Genomic DNA, 20,303 nt, shown 5'->3' on the forward strand with positions numbered 1-20,303 from the left:
AATATGAAAGTGATTGCAAACAATGTATGTGTCCAAATCTTAAAGTGTATATGGACATTCTAACACGTGGTCAGCGGATAGGGGCAGATGGGGGAAAGAATCAACATCTGATACTAACTCAGATTATCCCTACCTGTGTGTGAATTCATGTCACCCATAAGAACTGCCTACCGTACTCGGTGTATGTGCGGGGGTGTAGTGTTGCGGGAACGCCATTCCCACGCGTCTCACTTTTTGCGCTTGTCATCGTAACCCACCCCCACCCCCATCTGAATAACATGCGTTCCCTCACTTCTTTATTATTGCGTTCTCTCATATCTTTTTTATTTCGCACCACACCACTGTTCGTATGAACGTCTAAGCGTTCCCCTATAACCTGTAAAACACGGAAACTTCCAGAAAAGCCCGCCTACATAAATTATGAGGTACTAAATAACATAAATCAATATAATAACTTGATCTGTAGTAACACCTGATTTTAACTTTGTCTATTTTTATATAATTTTCTTTCTTATGCAAAGTTTCATCTGGAACAATTTTTATCTTATATAAATAACTAAATGACAGTTTTCGTTTCAATTCCTTATAATTAAAAAACCTTCAAGCCGTAACATAAAATTATAATTGTTAAACTCATTTTGCACTAAATATATATTGTTTTATTAAAATAATTTACTTACCTCTGCCAATAGCAGTCTATTTGTCCATTTTGTAACTAAACCCTGAGCATTTAGTAATGCTGTTCGCAATTCGAAACCCTTACAAACCATCTCAGTTTAAACACATTTTGCTGCCATAAATGTTGACTGACGAGATCAGACTATCAGTTCTTACAAAGTATCCTATATCATAAAAACCAGTAAGAAATTTACATCGATAACCCCACAAACGTAATATAGCTTCATCTAGTTACATGTAAATGTACTATATTCGGGCAAAATAATGGAGAGAGAGAGAGAGAGAGAGAGAGAGAGAGAGAGAGAGAGAGAGAGAGAGAGCGATGAATGGATTAATTTTAAATATGCCATGATTATATTTAGGTTTGGAGATGATCCCCTACATTCAATCAATATTAGAATCAGACAATGCATTCCTTCCATTTCCATAAGTAACTGATTTAAATTTGCTTGTGTTTCAAATGGTGGCTTTGTACTAACTCGGCTCTTACCTTTCAAACCTTGCAATCCAGTCCGCTCTTTGCGGTGTCCTTTCCTTTCAATCCAGTTTGCTTATATAAGTAGCATATACGTTAGCTATCTATGGCGCCAGGGGCTTTGCGGCTTAGTGGACATGCCACTGGGAAGAAGACAATCGTTACCACAAATCATTTTTGTTTAGGTGACAATTCTGGCATGGTTATCTTGTCAGCGTGATTACCTTTGATGTGCTGGCAGGTTCAATAGCATGAATGGCCAATAATTCAATGATTATGAAGACTTCCTTCCTGTCCAATACTTGGTCCTTTGATAGCGCAAATTGTACAAACTTTATTACAAACATTACCTTTGGCATCCACAAAAATCTTTATAGACGATTGGTGTTATTTTTTTTTACATACAGAAGGTTATTAATAGATGACCTTCATGAAAAGTAGGTTACTTTCATAGTGAAAAATGTAAAAAAAATTATTAAATTATGTCACTTTCTTACCCTATAATGCCTTTAGTATGCGTCGTTACAAACTGTACCATTTTGTTTGTTAACAAATAGTGTCTTGTGAAATAAATGTGGTATAAATAAATAAAAAAAGCAAAAAACAGAGTCACTTAATGTGACCTTTCCTTTTCAGTTTTATGTAATAAAATGACTTCAAACATTCAACATGCAAGACTGGTAACTCTGATGGACATTTCCATAAACCATATATCTCACATACGTCTTTCAAGATTAATGCATTTGTCCGTTTTTTTTCTTTTTCTAAACCAACACCTGAGTATATAGTAATACAATTCACAATCCTGATATATTGCAAATCATTTCCCCAAAACCCTATCTTAATGAAGCTTAATTAGATCGTGTAATCTAAACATAAGTATGAACATATATTTTAATTTGCGAAGTCTTTAAGATGCTAACAATACTAAATGTCTTGACCTGCTTATCTAACTTTATGATATTAGTGGCATGCAACTTTGAACAGTTTGCGTACATGAACGGTCAATGATACAATCTTCATTAACACTTATTTCCTCGCGAATGTAATGCTTTCTTCACGTAAATTGTAAAGGCTGCCTAAAAAAAATGCTTTCTCTACACAAAAGGTAAATCTATGTGAAATTGCTACATATAAAGTAGGTAATACAAATCTTAACGAAAAGATGATTTTTGGTCGATTAAAATATACTTTGTTCACGAAAAAGTTACTTGTATCGTAGAGAGAATCTGCCGAAATTATCTCCATTGTCATAAAAAATGTGTCATTACACTTCGAAGCAAATTACTATTTCGTTAACTTCATGCACTGACCCTAAAAAAAACTGCAATATATATATATATATATATATATATATATATATATATATATATATATATATATATATATATATATAGTCAAGAGACATAAAGGGAAATAATTATCGAGATCACATGTTCTGATTTATATTTGAGTTTTCTCCCTTGATAGTTTCTCAATTATCGCCCACTCTGAACAGAACAGAGACAAATCTCAATTCAATTACACGATATTAGGCCTCTATCAACTGATTTACAAAACTCAGTCTGGATGTGAAATGGTACGAATTCGAATCTGGAAGGCAATTCAAACAAGGTACGTAAACTTACCTTAAGGAACGAAAATAAATGTCACATATTCCAAAAATAACTTATTGATTCTAGTTGACTAATTGAAGACCCGTAATATGCAAGGACTGTTCCGAACATTATAACAGAAACACCAGCGTTTCCAGCTACGAATACTACGGGTGAAGAAGTATACACGTGGTCGGTTTGAAATACAAGAAGGCATAATATGGGTGTGAGTTGCTTGATAGACAGAATGGTACCTGATGGTCTTGATCACAGGAGAGAAACGTCCTCTATAATGAGGGGCAAATATCGATCTTTGCTTAATGTTGACTCGAATCGATTGCGTCAAGGGAAACGCACATTAGGTCACGTGCCTGCGGCTCCTGTAATATTATAAGAAGTAGATAGTTGTGATTTAATAGACTGAATATTATCTGTTACTGAAATAGACTTGCGTGCCCATTTTTATTGACACAAACAATAAATGACTTGCCATGTTATCATTATAATATTTACTTCCCGTCTAGCGACAACCGCATAGCCTGAAAAGAGAACGCTACGATCAAAATAATTGGAGTTGTCAAGAATTACGTCCTACGATCACGTGAGTGGTCATTTTGGATGTCTAAATCACAGGCATGAACACGGGGCGTGATTGTTGATTATGGAGTGAATTTCTATTAGCTTTCACGATACAAGATACAATCAACTTCATTCTACATCGATAGTCTGGGTGGTGTAAAAGTAGTTTGTTATTGGTTTTTATAATTTAAAAAAAAATTCATTAGTCTCCTTCGTGTTGGTTGTGACGGTAAGTTTAGTACATTATTGCCTATCTCATGCCAAGGAAATGGGAAACGAGTGCCTTTCCCAAGGACAACGTGGTTGTAAAATTTAATTTAGTGTCAATATCTACAAATCTGCGTCATTTAGTCTCTTACGGTGCATATCGTGGTCTTCTGGGGGTGAGTTAGAAAAAAATTAGCATAGTTTTGCTAATAATAGCTTCTAAATTTCTGGGGATTGGCTTGCATACAAACTAATGATTACAAATGTTGTGCTTTCACTGGTGAAAAATCTTACGAAACCTTTCTTTTAAAAGTATGTGTTGTGAGTCGACAATGCCCACTGAATGCAAATACTTCTGAACATTCATTATCACTGCTGTCAAAACTCCTTTTGTTTATGATCACCGTGTTGTGTCACAGTAAAGGTATTGATAGTCCTTCACAGGTATGGTCGATACCAGTGTATAGTTCGTTTCAGTCCATTTGCAGTATGACGTGTACCTTATAAGGTGGGCGATCAGTGTAAATTAAAATATATGACAACAATTAGCTAAATAAGTCTCAGATTAACGGGGGTGGATCTCTCCTTCCCCACCCCAAAAGAAAAAAATGAGCGCGAAACAACCGAAACGTTTCCAAAAGAAGGGTTTCATTTCAGTTAGATGGTCAAAAATATGTCCTGTGAACGCTTCGTATATGTGAGCTTCAGACCTCCTTATACCCCGCTGGAGGGTCTATCCCACAGGCTTCACGCCTACTTGTTTACGCACCACTGTACCCCACCCCACCCCCAATTATAAATTTGGATCTGCTACTTGTTTTTTGTGGCAAAAATACTTCACGCTAGTACGTTCAACGTATGACCCGCAGCCCTAATACTGCTTTACTCAGGGCCGGCGCTACCATATAGGCAAACTAGGCAGCCGCCTAGGGCGCTCATTTCAGGGGGCGCATTTTTTTATTTTTTTTATTGTTTATAAATTTTTAAATTGATATTTTCCTTGGGTTGGGGGACGCCAGAATCTAACCTTGCCTAGGGCGCCAGATAGTCTGTTAGGGTCTGGCTCCGGCCCTGGCTTTACTTAACTCGTTTGAAAATTCCTTATCAGACTGCAGTAGTAGTAGTTGTAGTGGTGATGGCGACGGCTATAGTAGCACCACCACCACAGATAAAAACAACTTCATACAGCAGCAACTAAGAAGCAAGCAAGCGACAATAAATTTGTGGTTGTCATGGTAGCGGTGTTGAAGTGGTGGAGGTTGTGGTTGTGATGATGATTCGTTATGTACAATGTAAATTTCATAGGCTGACCACAGCAGCAAATTTTACGTACCTTTTCAGATTTATGGCAGAATGGATATAGTTGCAGATATCGCTGAATATAGGATCATTGGTCTCGACCCATTATGTATCCTTGCATATCCGTCAAAACAGACCCGTAACACCCATTATGCTCTCTAAGCGTACAAACTACTTTATACAGAAATTGCACTTTAAATATTTAAAGTTTTCTCAAGCACGTTTGATAATCGTCACACGCACCTGAGGATTAGAATTTGCAGATTCTTTCCCAGTTTATTATCATCACTCTAGTTTCGTCATAAAATAAATTACCTGTAGCAATTTACCTGTAACTTAAAGTCAAGTAATAAACATTTTACAGTAACTGACTCTTGCACTCGATCTCAAAACAACCACCTAATTTTCTTTCCACGGAGGACACTCTATGTGCCACAACTGTAGTGACTTGTACAGTAGGGATCTTGGCAACTTTATAAAATAACCGTCGCTAATATCTGGCATCTATCTGTGCACGCTAATCGATGCCCTCAGCGAAATACAACAATGACGAATTAACAATGGATAGACATCCTATAGAGGGTTAGTGTCATGATTCCTATTATTAAAACAAACATCTGACAGAACGGTAGGTCTTATCGAATACATTGTTCTGACGACGCTAATAAAATGTCCTCCATAAGATTATTCCAGCGATTATTTTGAATTACCTGAATTTTAACGGGGCATTGGAGGCCGAATGGTCTATGTTTTCGCCTTTACTGATCACTGCCATCGTACCTCTTTTCGCGTGGGCTCGAGTTTCAGGCTCGGCATGTGATAATGCCTACTAGTAGATTCATGTGGGTCGATGATTCTTACTGTGGTTTTCTATGAAACTGGTCCAAGGAGAAAGCTACATTTGAAATCTCGATGTCGTATGTCGAGATATCCAATATCACGTGTTGGATCAAATTGCATGTCCTTAAAGTTCCATTCTCAAGATCGAGATTTTAGATTTTATATGTTGAATCATACAGTGGTGGTTTAAAGTTTTATTTCCTATGTCGACGTTTTCCAGTGTATATTTTAAATTACACAGCGGTGGTTGAAATTTCAAAGTAATATGTCGATAATCCCTAATTCCCACGCTGATATGTAACTGTTTGTGATGAAAGCTCCATTTCATACGGTGAGTATTTAGATCTCATCTCCTGAATTTCACAGCAAGGAGAAGTAGCCTCCTTGTTTAAAAATAACGCGGTAAGTTCACGAGAGCGACCTCAAGCGAAGAAATTCATAGTAATTCTTGACCTGTGAATGGTAACTATCAAACTGTAAATGCATGAAATGTAATGGGGCCTCGTAATTGAATACACGAATGATGTATCTTAATATTATTTTGAATTGTTAATGTGGACATTGTGCAATGTTACTTTTAACACCAACACATCATTTCACCACATAAAAATAACAATTCTGACATGTTAAATTTAAACTCTCGACATTTGACTTCAAAAATTTCAACAACTGCCGTGTAATTCAGAAGATGCAGTCTAAGAACTCGACATCGGACATCGATTTTTCAACCATTTATGTGTAATTCAACAGATGAAATTTAAATACTTACTCAACATAAGAAATGAAACTTTCAAAATAAACTCCTTGAACCAATACGTAAATTAGGAACTCTCGACGAATGACATTCAAATTTCAACCACCGCCGTGTAATTCAAACAAAACAATATAAAACCTCGACACAGAAAATATAACTTTCAACCACTACTGTTTAATTCAACAGATACAATCTAAAATCTCGACCTAGAAAATGGAACTTTAAGGACAAGCATATTTGATACAACACTTGAAATTGGAATTCTGGACATACGAAATTAAAATTTCAACGGCAACGTTCCGATTGGACCAGCTTTTGTCCGCTACGGCGACTGATAGTTTTCCCCTTTACCAGATACACTGGCCGCCATGTATCGTCAATCATTTGATGACAATGGCATTAAGCCCACGAACCACCACCACCGGAATTTCAACATATATGTAATATAGAAATTGCTTTACATTAACAGTAATAATATACTATCAGAATTGTTAAAATTCAAATGTTTGATCCAATTTAAAGAAATGAATAGGACCGGACAGCTAGTCACGAAACTATCCGAAAATAAAACTCTAACTCGCGCTCAAGTTTAATTGTTTATAGGTCATCTTTAACTTCGCGCAGAGATTGGAATTAGTACCAGTTTGGCATTATACCAGTGTATGCACCCGTACAGACAGACAGACATGCTAAATTTCAGTGATTTTAAAAGACCCTTAAATTGAGTCTGTCCACTCGCCGTACGACGTAGTGTATCAAGCTAAAGCGTACGTGACCCGTCCATCTATCCATTTTATTGATAGATTACTTACCGTGGTATACAGTTTGAGGCTTTATAGTCAAAGATCATGTTCAATATGACTCAAAGAAAACAAGTAGCATTTATCCTGTACCTTTTATTTCAGGACCACATACCCTAGACACTCTTGTAAGGCGACCTGAGCCTGGTTTAAGGAAGAAATTTTTTGATTTTTAGGTCGAAAGGTTAAATGTCAAGGCCATTGGGACACATATAAGGAAAAAGAGTTTCCGAAAAATAACTTACATTGCACAACACATGACTGAACCAAAATGTTAAGAAAGATTTGCTGATACGGGGCAGACATTATTTACAGATATCGGGTTTGACAGCTTAGAGTTCAAGGTCATACTGACTCGAAAAAGGTTAGTTATTTCTGCGTAAATAGTGGATCTCAAATAGGTAATGACTTAATACTGAATTTATGAAACGAATCGAATAATAATAATAATAATAATAATAATAAAGAGAAGATATTTGCTTCTTGCAAGTGAAAATACTTAAGTTGTTCACCCAACCATAATCCAGAACTTTTGGAAAGCCATACAATGGTTTGACGATAACATTCATCTTATTTTCTTTAATGGGATTAATACAACATTCTGTTGCATTGATAGTAACTTACTGATAAGTAGGGTTTTTTAAATAAAAACTATTCTAGTAAATATGTTCTGCAGAATATATTTATGACATAAAGATTATAGAAGTCATTGCAACTCTTTCTTTCATTCATCTGATGAATGGTTGATTATTGATATGAAGTAAAAATAACATATATCGGTTCTTTGAAACAGAGTAATAAAGGAACATTTATAATTATAAAAAAACCCAACTGATTAATTATAATTTTGACCGCAATTTTGCAAGTTAATCATATCATTTATATTCAAATGTGTGCGCCTCTGTACAAATCTCTTATCTGTTGGTGGCCCCGAGTGGTCTAGTGGTCCAAGACACACACACACGCACCCTTTACAGACCACTCCCGCATCTTGCTTCTTTCTGCGTGAGCTCGGGTCGCGGCTGGATCAATGTGCGTATGCGAGAAAGCTCGCCAGTAAAAAAGCGTCAAACCCGCACAACAAAACCTTATCAGTCCACTGGAACCAGACTGAACCCATATCAAACATGAGACATTTTGAATCAGATTGAACCCAGATCAAACATCAGATAGTATGAACCAGCCTGAACCGAGCTCAGATATCAGTATCAACCAGACTGAACCTAGATTAAACATCAGATAGAATGAACTTGAAACGATTGGAATTCTAATATCAGAGGACAGAGTGACACAGTCATGCTCGTAATTTTATTATTCTACGTGTCGATAGCGCAGTTTTAACAACATTCTTTTCTTACACTTTCTTTTCTTACACTTGGAACCCTGTTGCCCAGTTTTATGAAGAACATTTCATGTACATGTCACTTTAAATCGACTGCTAATGGTACCTTTTCAATCAAAGCAGATCAAAGAACATAATTTAATGGTATTTTATTGGTCTAATGTTGTTTATTATAACATGATTAAGTCTGAAATGAGATGTTACGTTTTAATTCTGCAAAGTAATTCTTAATTTAGCTTACTATAGAAGTTTAAATTTGCAGTATGTACTCTACCCTCCAAAGTCCGGATCCTTTATGACCCCCAGTGGTAAAACTTTTTAAAACTTATTTGGATACACCATGCAGTTTCATTTGGATTCCACTGTAAACGTTTAACTTTGGCCAAGTTCACCCACCCATTCACGTGCAAATTTTTAACCATGCATGGTTTATCTGGAAAAAAAGACCCACTAAATAATAATTGCATAGGTGTGTGTATGGGTGCGTGAATTGTGGATTTCTATGTGAATGAAAGAGCTGTTCGCATGGATTGATTTGATTGGTTATTGAAAAAGAGAATATACAGCAAAGAGAGTTCAAATGAATACACGTTCATGGACATGATATTTAGTAACGACAGTTAAATCAAATACACATTTTATATACATAACATTTAGTAACGACAGTTCAATGAAATACGCACGCTGCATATATCCATACTTCAGCATGTATGAGACACTGTCATGAATAATAATTTTAGTTTGTCGTTTTCAAGAGGATGGCACCATGTATTCGACATTAATAAAAGGCGGTATCGCTGTTAAATTTACTCTTTAATATTTTTATGCCAAACAGAGACAGTCCAGATTTTTACCTTGAAATATAACAAAGATATATTGCAATTAGTTAATGATTATATTACGGGGGTGGGGTGGGTGGGGAGAAATCTGGATATGGATCCAAAAATAAATACTTTTAATTATAGAAATGTAACCAAACAAAGAGCTAGAAAAATGTATCATATATGTATAACATAATTTAGTAGATGTATGGAGGGAACATAGCATATGGATACAAAGGTATCTTTGGAGGAAATGTTATCTAGTAAATCAGAGCAGACTACACTTTCATTTTGTCTTCACCGCTCCGGTGGCCCAGTGGTTAAAGCGTCCGACTCGGATGCGGGAGGTCGTGGGTTCAATCCCCGGCCGAGTCATACCAAAGACTTACAAAAATGGTACTAACATCTGCCTCGCTTGGCGCTCAGCATTACGAGGTTAGTGTTAGGACTGGTCAGCCTGGTGTCAGGATAATGTGACTGGGTGGGACATTATGCTACATGTTTGCGGCATGATGCACCAGTGCTAGGCATCACTTTAAACTGCCACACGGCAGACATCGTAGCGATATGACTGAAAAATTGTTAAAGCTACGTTAAAAATCCAAATCACACACACACACACACACACACACACACACACAAACACACACACATTTTTCTTCATTATTGGGATAATTTATTCGCAATTATTTAAAAATGCAAATGTTGAACCAGGATATTAGACTGATACGTCTCTTGTAAAGATTAAAGTAATTTTCCACTACACGAAATGAAAAGAAAACATTCAGTAAATTTGATAATTATTAAAAGAATATGAATACGGTAGTAAGAAGAGTCAAATAACCTATCTCTAACATCAATATACGTGTTAGACAATGGGATACGTTTGAGAATATACCCAGATTCAAATTTATAATAAATCATCATCTTTTCATTGAAAGGGTTCTGCAAGAAATTAGAGGCAACACCAATTTCATATTCGTCTTTTAAAACAAAACTCAAGATCAACCGGAAACTCAGTTAATTACAGATACAACCAATTACGATTAATTAACTAATATGAACGAATTACAAAACCTGGAGCATAAAGAGAGTATTAAACGCTATTAAGAAGAGGTAACTAGTAGCGTGAGGGTTAGGGTTACATCTATATGAATTGAAGATAAAAATAAGACTGAGAAAAACTTATGAAATTTGGAATGAAAAATTACATAAGTAAAATGATGCCGCATCTTGTTCGAAAAAAATGGTTCCTTACCCGACAATCAGAAAAATAATGTGATGAAGCAGTATTAGTTTAAAATTAATTTGTTTAAAAGGCGTAAAAGTGATAGTGTCGATCTTGAAACGCAATTATTCCTTAATTTGTTATAATTTATAATAAATATATAAATGTTTATAACTGTACTTCAAAATACATACATTTCAGGACTGAATGATTTATAGAAAAATTTCTTTTATAGTCCTATATCATATATAGAAACTACAAATATTTTACTACAACAACAACGACAACAAAATGTCCACGGAAAAAAAAAACCCTCAAGTTATAATACATTCACTTTATACCTTGTTTAAAAGATATAGCACAATTTGCGACGAGGACTGACAACCTTTGGTATGAACTTAATGGCTTGTCTTCCGCGCAGAGAGAAGGTGATTCGATATATGCACAATAAGAGTGGTAAATCCAACAAGTGGTGTTCAAACTGGGGACCTGTTTCAATTGTAAATGATTTACCAGTTAGTATGTACTTTTGAGAGAGTGACGTATGTAAGGTGAGGTTGTTTGCATTTAAAACATGCACAGTGGAGAGAATGTCTGCATACCTCTATGCTACATTAATGTAATGTGGATGATATTTCTTTGGATATTGTACTTTTGGAAATTTTACATGAACTAATCATTAACGATAAAGTTTTCGTCTGGTTTGGAATCGAAAGAGGATACAAATAAGTGGATCCACTTTGCCCATATATTTGTGTGTTGTGTACATATACTTTAGCCCATATAAGTAAAAAAATGAAAACATTAGTGGAATTAATATATGAAATATATATATTCATTCTTATGAAGCTGATAAATCGTCTTTTCTTGATGGTTCTGAGAAATTTCTCATGTATGCTTTATATGTTTTATATCAATATTCCAGATTTTCTTGTCTTAGTATAAATATTTTTAAAAAATGAGTTTGGATGAAAAGTAGAACAAGAGGTAACTTTCGAAGTGAAATTTTTTCCAGAATATAAACTTAATTTGAGATGTGCTGAGTTTGTTGTCTTGGGTGTAAAGTTTATTTTTTTTTTTTTTAAATTTGATTAGATTATATATGTCTATTCAAGACCATGCAAATTCAGTTTAACGAAAGTTGTTTTACTATATTTGGAAAAATAATAGTGTGCGTGATTACGTACGTGCGTGCGTTGGTGTGTGTATGGGAAAGTGTGTGTGTGATTTGGATTTTTAACGTAGTTTTAAAACAATTTCACTCATATCACTTCACACTAACCTCCTAATGTTGAGCCCCAAGCGAGGGAGCTGCTCGCACCATTTTTATAACTATTTGGTATGACTCAGCCGAGGTTCGAACCCGTGACCTCCCCGCATCAAGGGCGGACGCTCTAACAAATATAACCGTTGTAAAATGTTACCTATCTCAAATATCAATCATCTTTGCTTGTCGTTCCCGAATCCATCTAAGCAGGTCTTTAGTAAACTAAATACACTCTTTTACGAGTTTGTATGGTATGGGTCAAAGGACAAAATCAGAAGAGATATTGCAGTGAAGGATTATCGAGACGGAGAATTAAATTTGATACTTTTAATGACTTAGACGAATATTGTTTGACAAGTCTAAACTAAAAAGTTTGTTACATACACCCTTACTGGATCTCAACCAAATTTGCTAGCAACAGCTTGGATTGTGTTTCATGGTGTCTTCTACTCACAGTGGAGGAAAACGATGTGGATAATTTAGTAAATACACGAATATTAATTGTATATTCTTTATTAAGTTTTTTTTATTTAGCTCAGTTTTTCTTGCAGACTGTATCAGTACTGTTATATGTGTGATCATCAATGGTGTGGTTGTGACAGGATACACCCATAACCATACTTTACCCGTATTTCTGGCCTCATTTATTTTGGTTAAGTTTAGTATTAAATTTATTTCCTAAGTTCTGTTCAATGTAAAAATCATCAAACTGGATGATTGTATGCACATCAGTTAGTACTATGCACTTGCCTCAAAGCAGGTTACTCTGACCTATACTTCGCGTTTTAATGACTTAGGACCTGTCTTCTCTTTTAGCTAATGACCAAACAGGCTTTTTCTTTTTGTAACCTCTGTGTGTGCGTGCGTGCGTGCGTGCGTGTGTGTGTGTGTGTGTGTGTGTTCGCGCCAATATATGCATGTATGTGTATCTATACATGTATATGTACTGGTACATCTTGATTCATCAAACTTGGTGAGGGATCTATCTAAATTATTATTACATTCTCATGGCAACAGAAGGTCACAGTGACCTTTATTTAATGCTTTGAGTTGATCGAATTGTGGTGCTTTTATTTATCATGCTTTCTTCATGCTAGGGCCATCACACTTGGATTATATGCCTCTTTTTAATACCACGCCCTTACAATAAAACAAATTCGAGCAGACGTACATTTGATATTTGACTGGATTAGGTTACGTTTTTGCGTTAATCTCATAACTGAATATTATTTTTTTGCATTTTGTTTACATACTATTATTCCAAGATTCATGAAGCATAGTGGGGGATGCATTTTGATGAGTACTGCACCCTCATTCATCACATAAGTAGGTCAATCTGACTTACATGTCGTAATTCACGGACGTGGGTTCAGACCCATGTACTATTCATGCCCGAATCATCAAATTTAGTTATTGTATCCATCAATGTTAATACAACACCGTTACAACCAATGATTGTCATTCTGACCTACATTTATTCACATCAATTTGGCCTATATTATGGTGTTGTGTTTAGCTCAAGGTCACATTTCTGTTGTGCTCTCGTCGTGTAATACAGTTATACCTGGAGTTCCTGAAACTTGATAGGAGGATACATTTTACCGAATACTATGCAATCATCTTAAATTAAGTCAGTATGACCCATATTTCGTAATTCACTAACTTTGGTTTAGCGTGACGTTATTAATTTTCATGCATGAATCATTCAACTTGATGATTGTATAACATATAGAGGTGTGTACACATCTCTCGTAGTACTACAACTGTACCAAACAAGGTCATTGTGACCCACATTCAGATTTTATTGGCAAAGGTCACATTGTTGCATCTGACTCACGATAACAACTTTTTTGCTATGCTATGGACATAATGTCCAGTCTAGAATCACAAATTTGGTGGTATGATGTACCAAATGAGCACTACTCCATCATTTTAGTTGTAAGTCATTATGCCAGTATTTTACGCTTCACTGACTTTGGGTAAAATGTTACGTTTTGTGTTCATTTCTCATGCACTGTTTACGCTAGAATCGTGAAACTGACGATGAAGCTTATGTTGTTAGTACCACATGCTTGCAACAAAAGAAGGTCGTTGTGAAATATATTTCATCTGCAACGGCGTTGCATGATATTTTGCACAAGATCATGACCACATGAATTTTGGGCATGAAAACTATCATTCTTGGATATGCGAGATTTGGTGACGGGATGTGTCTTGAGAAGTTCTACGTCCTTATTGTAAAAAAAGAGGAACAGGGGTCTTTTATTTCATACTTCAACGATTTTGTTTAAATTTGGTGTTCAAAGTTCACTTATATAGTGCTGTTTAGGTACAAGTTATGAAAAATGGTAAATTAATGCATCTATTAGAGCTACACCTTTACAACCATAGGTTATTGTGACCTATATTCATGATTTACTATCATGTGTTAAATATGTTTGTTTAGGTTATGACCACATAAATTATTCATAGGTCCTGTATTACCAGTGCAGTTGAAAGTAGGAATATGTTATTTATTCCATGGCAAAACTGTCCACATTAATGACTATACACGGAATATTTGATAGTCTACCAACAACAGCAAGGTAACTCTGAACTTGTACATTTAAAGGAGTATAAAAATCAGATGTGTGAACGTGGCCTTATCTGTACTGGTTAATCAATGAATAATTGATGCATGAACTATGCACTTCTGGTTGTCACTGCAGTGTAACTCAAAGGCTGTGAGTTTATCCCAGTTAAATTTGGCTTTTTGCCATGGAAACTGAAAATGACTTTTCAGGCAGATTTTTAAAATATTGATCTTAAAATAGTAATACAAAAATAGCATTAATATATGGGTTTATAGACTTTTTAAAGTACGTGCACTTTGATTTGAGAGAAAGTAGTTCTTTTCTAAATTGATGTGTATGACGTGTATGCCTTGTCACAGTCAGTATGAAGTTGTGCGGGTGGGTGGGTAGAATGGTAGGTACGTGGTTTGACTGTATATCAACTCAATACTCAGTTTATTGTGCCCCTATAAAGTTAAAAATTTAAATTACCAAAGATTAAAACTACAAATGTAAGGATAACAAATTCCTAACGAAACTTTTGTTAGAATATGGGCGAATATTTTGGTGTCATGATCACTTTAGTCTGAATTTAGTTTCAGCGTGAAAATGTTACAATGGCTACTAAGTTGACTCATGTCTACAAAGAGGTACAATATTCCGAATAAAGTCTACACAGAGGTTCATTATTTTGAATAAAGTCTACACAAAGTTACATTATTTTGAATAAAGTCTACACAAAGGTAACTCCGCCACTGCCGGTCCCAAGTCCGATGTAAAAGGAGGAGGGTTGGGCGTGGGGCTAGTAACCCGACCCTGTAAAACCCAACTTGCTACAAAAACGCCAAACAGAATAAAAACACGAAAATGAAAGCCTGAGGGAGGAAGGGTCTTCTTCTGGAAGACTTATGACGCTATGTGGTGAAAGCCAAGAGCCCGCGGAAGCCATAAAGCAGACCACCGTTCTATCAAATATGAGAATTATAATCGCAACATGCAACGTGTGGAAAATGCATGAGGCAGGAAAAACGCACAGGTATCAGCAAAGATGAGGAACTATGACCTATCCCTACTGGACATTAGCAAGACAAGATGGATTCAATCTGGACAAAGAAGACTGGTGATAGGAGAGATCCTTAGTATTCAGGACATGATGAAGATAACGCGCCTCATACACAGGGAGGGAGCTCATGCTATTGAAGCAAGCATATAATGCACTGATGGGATGGGAACCACATGGGCCCAGAATCATCACGGCAACGTTTAGGACCAAGAAGGAGAAAATAAAGATGAACGTCATACAGTGCTACGCTCCAAAAAATTGCGGCGAAGAGAAAGATAAGGACCAATTTTACAACAGACTAGAGAACATAGTATAGAACTTCCCAGACAAAGACATCAACATCCTCATGGGTGTCTTCAGTGCCAAAGTTGGGTCAGATAACACAGGATATGAACAAGCCATGGGGATCCACGGTCTGGGCCAGATGAACGAAAATGGAAAGAGGTTCGCAGACCTTTGTACACTGAACAACCTGGTCATCGGGGGTACCATCTTTCTCCACAAGAGAATCCACAAGAGCACATGGATATCACCAGACTATCTGACAGAAAATCAGATTGACCACATCTGTATATCCAAGAAGTTGAAAAGATCCCTTCAAGATGTGAGGCTGAAGAGGGGAGCAGATGTGGCATCTGACCACTACTTAGTTGTCGCAAGGCTGAAACTTAAGCTGAAGAAGAACTGGATGGGCACAAAAGAGAAGAAAACAAAGTATAACATCAGCCTGTTGAAAGATGCAAAAACTAAAGGATACAGACTGGCGCTTAACAACAAGTACCAAGTACAAGAGCTTCTTGAAGACTAGGAAACCAATGTGAACAACAGATGGCAGAAAGTTAAGGAGATAGTAAAATCAACATGCCAGGAAATAGTAGGCTCCATGAAGCACCAGCAGAAAGAATGGATTTCAGCCAAAACTTTGCGCAAAAGCCAGGAGCGGCAACAGAAGAAAGCAGCAGTAAATAGCAGTAGGACAAGAACTAAAATAGTAAAGGCACAAAAGAGTAAACTGACACCCACAGAGAAGTGAAAAGAAGCATCAAAATAGACAAGAGAAAGTACGTTGAAGTAATGGCAGCAGAGGCAGAATAAGTGACCGGAAGTGGAAACACGAAGAAGCTGTACGACATCACCAAGAAGCTATCCGGAAAGTATAGCAAAACAGAGACCCGTAAAGGGCAAGCAGGGAAAGACCATAGCAAGTACAGAACATCAAATGAATAGATGGGCAAAACATTTTGAAGAACTGTTGAACAGGCCAGCACCACTAAATCCCCCAGAAATCCACCCAGCCAACGCAGATCTCGCCATAAGCTGTGACATTCCCACCAGAGACGAGAACAGGAAAGCCATTACCCAGCTGAAGAACGGCAAGGCAGCCGGACCTGATGACATCCCAGCAGAAGCCATGAGAGCAGACATAGATGCTTCAGTGGAGATGCTATACCCCCTCTTTTAGAAGATCTGGGAGGAAGAAGAAAACCCGACTGACTGGAAGGAGGGACACCTCATCAAGATCCCAAAGAAAGGCGACCTCATCAACTGCTCCAACTACAGAGGAATCACACTCTTGTTAGTACCATGGAAAGTCTTCAACCGGGTTTTGAAGAGGATGAAGGAGGCCGTTGACCCACAGTTACGAGATGAGCAAGCGGGCTTCCGGCAGAGCAGATCGTGTAGGGACCAAATAGCTACTCTTCGCATCATAGTCGAGATATGGTTGGAGTGGAATCCGTCACTCTACATCAACTTTGTCGATTATGAGATTGCATTATACAACGCGGACCGAGACACACTCTGGAAATTTCTTCGCCACTGTGGCATCCCAACCAAGCTGGTGAACCTTATCAAGAGCACTTATAACGGAATGTCCTGCAGAGTCGTTCATGCAGGACAGCACACAGACAGTTTCATAGCGCGGATCGGCGTGAGGCAAGGTTGCTTGCTGTCGCCGTTTCTCTTCCTTCTCGACATCGACTGGATTATGAAGACGTCCACCAATGGGCGGAGAAATTGGATCAAATGGACATTGTGGAGTCAACTTGAAGACCTGGACTTTGCCGATGACCTTGCGCTCTTGCTCAGCAGCCAATGCAGGACAAGGCCGACGTACTGGCAGCCACATCAGCACAGGTTGGCCTCAACATCCACAAAGACAAGACCAAGATCCTCAAGATCAATTATGTTAGTAACAACCAATCACAATGCAGGAAAGTCCCCTGGAAGAAGTGGAGTCCTTCACGTACCTCGGCAGCATTATCAACCAGCAGGTAGGCACAGACGCAGACGTCAAGGCAAGAATCGGAAAGGCGAGAGCAGCTTTCATACAGCTCAAGAACATCTGGAGCTATAAAGAAATTTCCTCGACTACCAAGATCAGACTTCAACTCCAACGTGAAGTCAGTCCTACTGTATGGAGCCTCTGCGAGAACCACCAAGTCGACCGTAAAGAGAGTTCAGACCTTCATCAACTGCTGCCATAGAAGAATTCTCCAGATCCGCTGTTGTGACACCATCAGCAACACCAACAAGTTGCAGAGAACCTCCCAGCTTCAGGTAGAGGACGAGATCGAGAAGAGAAGGTGCGGTTGGATAGGGCACACCCTACATAATCTGCCAACCAATATTACCAGACAGGCATTGAGGTGGAACACTCAAGGCAAGCGGAGAAGGGGCCGTAACATAAGAGTAGATTTAACAAAGGTCTTCTTGCATATAAAAACTGTAAACGGGAAAAGTTGGACAATAGACGGTTATTATACAAACAGTTAATAGATTATTTTATTTACCCAGTCCTTTGAAATTCCAAATTTATGTTGTACGGGTTTTCACGTTGGCCAGCAGACACTATTTTGTAAACGTAGATTACCTGTCATAAAAGATAGAATCTTGTACTAGATGTTATATAACTTCCCATCTGTGACGTTACACAAAAAAATCTGCATATAAATCTTTGCTATATTATGAGACAGTGTCATACTTGTGATTAATGAGGGTGTAGTACTCATCAAGATGCATCCCCCATTATGCTTCATGAATCTTGGAATAATAGTATGTAAACAAAATGCAAGAACATATATATTTAGTTATGAGATAAACGATAAAACGTAACCTACGCCAGTCAAATATCAAATGTACGTCTGCTCGACTTTGTTTTATTGTAAGGGTGTGGTATTAAAAGAGAGGCATATAATTCAAGTTTGATGGCCATAGCAGGAAGAGAGCATGATAAATAAAAGCACCACAATTCGACCAACTCAGTAAAGCATTAAATAAAGGTCACTGTGACCTTCTGTTGCCATGAGAATGTAATAATAATTTAGATAGATCCCTCACCAAGGTTAATGAATCTATATGTACCAGTATATATACATGTATCGATACACATACATGCATATATTGGCGCACACACTATATTATGAGATATTGTCATACTTGTGATGAATGAATATTACGATATAGAAAGAAGAAAAAAACGTTTGGCCCATGTTTTTAATTTGCCTATGTGGGAAAAGTAAGACATTTAAATATAAAATTAAAATCCAATATTTGTTTGCCTATGTCAAATAAACTTGCTAAAACAGATCCAGTTTCTTCCATCTTTCCACTCTGAATATTGACTAGAAAATAAACAAATATAGCAACTAGTCATACACACATACGCACATGTGACGATGTGACTCGTCGTCCTAGCGTCAGATCTGTGGCATGATGCCCCAGTCCTAAACATCACTATAAACTGCCACACTGCAGGCATCGTAGTGATATGACTGAAGAATTGTTAAAACGACATTAAAAATCCAAAATCACACACACACACACACACACATGTGACTGCTATCACAATTCAACAAAGCGTAACATTACAAAATGGACAGAATAATTTTACACTGTAACCCAAGTTATTCATAACACTGTCAGTTATTCATCACGTGCCAGACACATAATAAATCAACAGATGGTATAGTTACATGCATCTCTTTGGTTCCTGGATATCGATGGAACTGCCACTTACCTGCTTATGAATCCAAGTAATTTGAAATATCAACAATATGTCCAGTGGTTGTATTACACATGCGTTTATACGTTGTCAAATGTATGATTTAATACAAACATATGCTATAAAGATTGTCCCAATGACCCTCAAGTGACCATTACTAAAGAGCTGTCTAAAACAGATCGATGTGGACACTCATGTCGGTCCGACAAATCTGTATGGAATAAATTGCAGTGTTTTATCAATAATGGAGACCATGCTCAAACCACTTAATATACCAGCACAGGGTTTGGAGGCAGATTGATTGGACTATGTTCATTAGTATATATGTGTGTCAGTGGAAAATAGTTTGCTCATTGTCATCAGCAATGGAAACTACTTGCCATGTATGAAACGGAAGAGATAGTTTGTGCAGTTTTATTATAGTTCATTGTTCAGAGATTTTTATTACTACTTCATGTATACATGGTAAGTATCGTGTAGATTTCTTCTTTGTTTTACTGTGAAAAAAATATTACACATTGCTACATTTACTTGCAAATCTGTGAAACCAGTTGTGACGCTGAGAGAGAGAGAGAGAACAAATACACAAGAACACGTCTCTTTTGTCTCTTTCCAGACCTGCCATTACAGCACATATTTCAACCACACAACAAAACAATGAAGCAAAACTTCACAACTTTTGTCATGATACAACCATTCTCCTGATTAATTTTGACGTAATTTAGAGTACGCACATACGCACGCACACACACACACTCATTACCTACAACACACACACACACACACACACACACACACAC

The 20,303-nt window shown here is 37.0% G+C and overlaps 1 protein-coding gene and 1 long non-coding RNA gene across 8 annotated transcripts in view; one reads left to right on the plus strand and one right to left on the minus strand.

The window, feature by feature from the left end:
* The window catches only part of LOC149803349 (sulfate transporter-like), a 123,266-nt gene that overhangs the window by 45,954 nt on the left and 57,009 nt on the right, over positions 1–20,303 (minus strand). For 2 of the 6 annotated variants that reach the window (XM_089953054.1, XM_089953049.1), the window contains exons 2-3: positions 18,293–18,372; positions 3,003–3,128 (exon numbers count right to left, since the gene is read on the minus strand). The gene's annotated coding sequence lies outside the window, so the exon portion shown is untranslated. Of the gene's footprint in view, positions 1–1,168; positions 1,257–2,781; positions 2,958–3,002; positions 3,129–18,292; positions 18,373–19,518; positions 19,643–20,303 lie in introns of those variants that run through there. The other 4 variants (XM_089953050.1, XM_089953051.1, XM_089953052.1 and 1 more) reach the window with 4 other exon arrangements.
* The window catches only part of LOC149803351 (uncharacterized), a 50,378-nt gene continuing 32,733 nt past the window's right edge, over positions 2,659–20,303 (plus strand). Inside the window, exon 1 of one of the 2 annotated variants that reach the window (XR_016420205.1) lies at positions 2,659–2,767. This is a non-coding gene — a long non-coding RNA (uncharacterized LOC149803351). Of the gene's footprint in view, positions 2,768–19,817; positions 19,969–20,303 lie in introns of those variants that run through there. The other variant, XR_016420206.1, reaches the window with a different exon arrangement.

The sequence above is a fragment of the Sinohyriopsis cumingii genome, chromosome 3 (genome assembly GCF_028554795.1).
Source record: "Sinohyriopsis cumingii isolate HCF-2022 chromosome 3, ASM2855479v2, whole genome shotgun sequence".
Lineage (NCBI taxonomy): Eukaryota > Metazoa > Mollusca > Bivalvia > Unionida > Unionidae > Sinohyriopsis > Sinohyriopsis cumingii.